The sequence below is a fragment of the Bufo gargarizans genome, chromosome 5 (assembly GCF_014858855.1).
Source record: "Bufo gargarizans isolate SCDJY-AF-19 chromosome 5, ASM1485885v1, whole genome shotgun sequence".
Taxonomy (NCBI): Eukaryota; Metazoa; Chordata; class Amphibia; order Anura; family Bufonidae; genus Bufo; species Bufo gargarizans.
The window spans coordinates 443,074,657-443,079,886 of record NC_058084.1 but is presented as its reverse complement, the minus strand read 5'-3'; positions in this window follow the sequence as shown (position 1 = coordinate 443,079,886).

Below are 5,230 nucleotides of genomic sequence, written 5' to 3'. Positions count from 1 at the left end.
AAGTCAACAATCAAGAGAAGACTTCACCAGAGTGAATACAGAGGGTTCACCACAAGATGTAAACCATTGGTGAGCCTCAAAAACAGGAAGGCCAGATTAGAGTTTGCCAAACGACATCAAAAAAGCCTTCACAGTTCTGGAACAACATCCTATGGACAGATGAGACCAAGATCAACTTGTACCAGAGTGATGGGAAGAGAAGAGTATGGAGAAGGAAAGGAACTGCTCATGATCCTAAGCATACCACCTCATCAGTGAAGCATGGTGGTGGTAGTGTCATGGCGTGGGCATGTATGGCTGCCAATGGAACTGGTTCTCTTGTATTTATTGATGATGAGACTGCTGACAAAAGCCACAGGATGAATTCTGAAGTGTTTCAGGCAATATTATCTGCTCATATTCAGCCAAATGCTTCAGAGCTCATTGGACGGCACTTCACAGTGCAGATGGACGATGACCCAAAGCATACTGCAAAAGCAACCAAAGAGTTTTTTTAAGGGAAAGAAGTGCAATGCTATGCAATGGCCAAGTCAATCACCTGACCTGAATCCGATTGAGCATGCATTTCACTTGCTGAAGACAAAACTGAAGGGAAAAAGGCCCAAGAACAAGCAGAAACTGAAGACAGTTGCAGTAGAGGCCTGGCAGAGCATCACCAGGAATGAAACCCAGAGTCTGGTGATGTCTATGCGTTCCAGACTTCAGGCTGTAATTGACTGCAAAGGATTTGCAACCAAGTATTAAAAAGTGAAAGTTTGATTTATGATTATTATTCTGTCCTATTACTTTTGGTCCCTTAACAAGTGGGAGGCACATATGCAAACTGTTGTAATTCCTACACCGTTCACCTGATTTCAATGTAAATACCCTCAAATTAAAGCTGTCAGTCTGCAGTTAAAGAACATCTTGTTTGTTTCATTTCAAATCTATTGTGGTGGTGTATAGAGCCCAAAATTTTTGAATTATGTTGATGTCCTAATATTTATTTAGACCTGACTGTATAACATTAGTGATGAGCGGCAGGTGCCATATTCGATTTCGACGAAATTCGCTAATATTCGATAGAATATTCGTTTTATATTCGTCGAAATCGAATATTCGTCATTATTCTTGTTATCGCGATTAATATGCGATTTAAATAATCGCGTATTGCGATTTTAACTTAAAGGCTACTCTCCTATTGAAATAGCAATGCGATTAATTCAAGTTATAATAATCGAATTTCGATTTTAACTTAGCACTGCTATATTCCATATTCGTTAATTCTAGCCTAATATGGAATATAGCAGTGCTAAGTTAAAATCGAAATTCGATTATTATAACTTGAATTAATCGAATTGCGATTTCAACTTGGACCTGGTTTACTATGGTTGGCTTCGTAGAATTAGCGAATATGACAAATGTATTTGTCATATTCCACAAAACGAATATAACGAAGTATTCTGCATCTTCGTTTTAGCTACCTATTCGTCAACTTCGCTAATTCTAGCAATCATATAGGAAAGTTTACTATAGAGACAGCTAAGTTTAATTCGCTATGCAATTATATTACTTTGCTTTTTTTTTATAAATAGAATAATTATAATAATTATCAGGTATTATAATTATTCTATATATTTTTTTTTTTTAAAAGCAGTCATATAATCGCATAGCGAATTAAACTTAGCTGTCTCTATAGTAAACTTTCCTATATGATTGCTAGAATTAGCGAAGTTGATGAATAGGTAGCTAAAACGAAGATGCAGAATACTTCGTTATCTTCGTTTTGTGGAATATGACGAATACATTCGTTATATTAGTTTTGTGGAATATGACGAATACATTCGTCATATTCGCTAATTCTACCAAGCCAACCATAGTAAACCAGGTCCAAGTTTAAATCGCAATTCGTTTAATTCAAGTTATAATAATCAAATTTCGATTTTAACTTAGCACTGCTATATTCCATATTAGGCTAGAATTAACGAATATGGAATATAGCAGTGCTAAGTTAAAATCGAAATTCGATTATTATAACTTGAATTAATCGCATTGCTATTTCAATAGGAGAGTAGCCTTTAAGTTAAAATCGAAATTCGATTATTATAACTTGAAATAATCGAATTGCGATTTCAACGTAATTCTCAAATCCGACAGTACATTCTAGTATATGGAGACGTTCCCATGGTGATGGGGACGCTCCATGAGCATGGAAGTCGGCAGAAGCGGCAACGGGCACTGACTGGAGCAGCCAGGAAGCCAGGAATCCATAGGACAGGTAAGAACAACTTTAGGGAAGTGGGAAAGAAAAAAATATAACAATAAAAAAAAAAGAATATTCAAAATATCGAATTTATATCACTATATTCGAAATATTCGCGAATTAGCGAAGTGCCGATATTCGCGAAAAAAATTCGATATTCGAATATTCGCGCTCAACACTATATAACATAACATAAAAATCATCTGTTTAGCACAGTGTTTTCCAACCAGTGTGCCTCCAGCTGTTGCAAAACTACAACTCCCAGCATGCCTGCACAGCCAAAGGCTGTCCAGGAATGCTGGGAGTTGTAGTTTTGCAACAGCTGGAGGCACACTGGTTGGGAAACACTGGTTTAGCACATGTTCCCCTTTCATAAGTAGATATTGTATTCCCCAAAACCTTGTGCCACTTAAACAGTTCTGATTTATCAGGGCACAGACTTCACAAGACCTCTGGAGGTACCCCGTGGTACTGCATATGACATCAATATGTTAGTAGCAGATCCTTTAAAAGCTATGGACATCTTTGGGGCAGTATCTTACTTAAATACAAGAATTTTGGCAGAAAAACATTTCTGCATACAGATTCATAAAAAATGTTGTACAGTTTGGTTACTGTCACTTGTTTGTACCACAAAATATAGCAAGCTGCAAATTGCTTTTCACTGTGAGATCCATCAAAAAGCTTGTTGGTCTTCATTCTCTCTCTGACTTTTCCTGAACAACCCTCTAAGCTGGTTTGTGATGAAATCTAAGGGTACTTTCACACTAGCGTTTTTCTTTTCCGGCATAGAGTTCCGTCACAGGGGCTCTATACTGGAAAAGAACTGATCAGGCATATCCCCATGCATTCTGAATGGAGAGTAATCCGTTCAGTTTGCATCAGGATGTCTTCAGTTCAGTCGTTTTGACTGATCAGGCAAAAGAGAAAACCGTAGCATGCTACGATTTTCTCTCCGGCGAAAAAAACTGAAGACATGCCTGAACGCCGGATCCGGCATTTTTTCCCATAGGAATGTATTAGCGCCGGATCCGGCATTCAGAATACCGGAATGCCGGATCCGTCGTTCCGGCATGCGCATGCGCAGATCGGTAAAAATGAGAAAAATGTACAAGACGGATCCGTCGGTCCGCATGACAAGCGGAGAGACGGATCCGTCCTTGCAATGCATTTGTGAGACGGATCCGCATCCGGATCCGTCTCACAGATGCTTTCAGTCAGCAGCAGATCGGCGGATCCGGCGGCCAGTTCCGACGACGGAACTGCCCGCCGGATCACACTGCCGCAAGTGTGAAAGTAGCCTTAGTTAAATCAGCTTTAGAAGATTGTTAAGAAAGTGGATAGAGAGGGGTTGCTAGATGAGCTGTATGACAAATTTCACTATGAATGGCATTCTGCAGCTTGCTATAATGTGATAAATAGAAGCTGCAGAGGCCAAATGGTGCAGAATGTTTAATAAAGCTCCATGGCCTTTAAGTCCTGGAAGTTGCAAGGTGAAACCTCCATGGATCTTACTTGTTTTTCTAGCACTTCCAAAAGGTGCTCTATTGGGTTGAGATCTGTGGAATTTGGAGGCCAGGTGAACTATTTGAACATTTTGTCAAGTTCCTTAAACGATCCCTGAACAATTTTTTGCAATATATACGGCAATAGACATTATTCTGTAGAAAGGAGTTACTTGGTCTGCAACAATGTTTAGGTAGGACCATGATATAGACTGCTCTTGTCCACTCTAACCCCAGGTAGAATTTGAGTATGTTTTTGCTGTATCGTTTGCCACTGGTCTCACCCAAGTAATCTTATTTTCAAATGTGTCATGGCTTACATTCAAAATGGAAATCAGAAGCTACAATGCTATACATGATCTGATGGTCTAAATGGTGCATGACTGACCTGAATGAATTTTAATGTCTTCACTTAGATTGTGTTATGGTGTCTGTTGTTTTGCATGCTGCATTAAGCTTGTGATTCAATATGAAGGAACTGTCAATGGAGCCTCCAATGGCAGGGTGAGCTATGGTTCTCTGGTTTTCCTGCCTCAATGTCATAAGAATTACCTAGAAAATTCATTGATGAATAACTACCATGTACCAAAGTCCTGGGGCCAGCAGAGTACCAACACCCAAACCAGAAAAACAGGGGTGAAATGTGTGATCCAATGTAATACTTTCTGGATGTCACGGATCAGCGGATGTGAAGCCACTGTGCCACTCACTGGCTATACTCTGGAGGGGCATGTCTAAGCAACTACCTGGTTTTCACTAAAACCTCAGATGGTAAGGATAAACTTGAGCCGTTAGGGTAGTTGAGCTACTCCAGAGCAGTCACAGAGTCAGAGGCAGCTGGTTCAGGCAGACCAGGAGATACCTGAGTAGGTACCAGCAGTACAGCGTAGTCAGGCAGGCATGGTCGTTACCAGGAGCAACAGTGCAAGATCACAGATGAAGCAGAGGCATAGTCAGACAGGCAAAAGGTCAGGGCAGGCGGCACAGGTACAGGTCAGGCAAGCTGGGTCTGCAACAGGAGAGTCAATGCAAGCAGGCAGGGAACAGACAAGAAGCAGGGTCCACGAACAAAGCGTAAAACAGGAGCACATGTGAGTATGAGGAACTTAGCAAGCACAAGGACCTTCACACTGAGGCACCTGGGAAGATGGTCGAACCACCTTAATACTTGCTGGAGAGCCTGGGTTGGTCAGTGAGGTCAAATGACCCAACCCTTGCAGCCCAGGGAGTGATGCGTGCCGCCCCCAGGGCAGTGAAACCAGACACCAGCAACAATCATGCTGTGGCCAGGGCTGAATGGAACCCGTGGAACGGAATCCTCAGCACCACAGCGTGTACAGGCGACAGAGTCCAGGACTGCAGCGGTGGACAGAAGAATCATCGCTCAGCATGGCGCCCAGGTCTATGGCGGTAAGCGGGGGAACAGAGGTGTACTGCAGCCGCTGTTACACTGGATATCTTAGACCCAGGCTTTTTACAAATT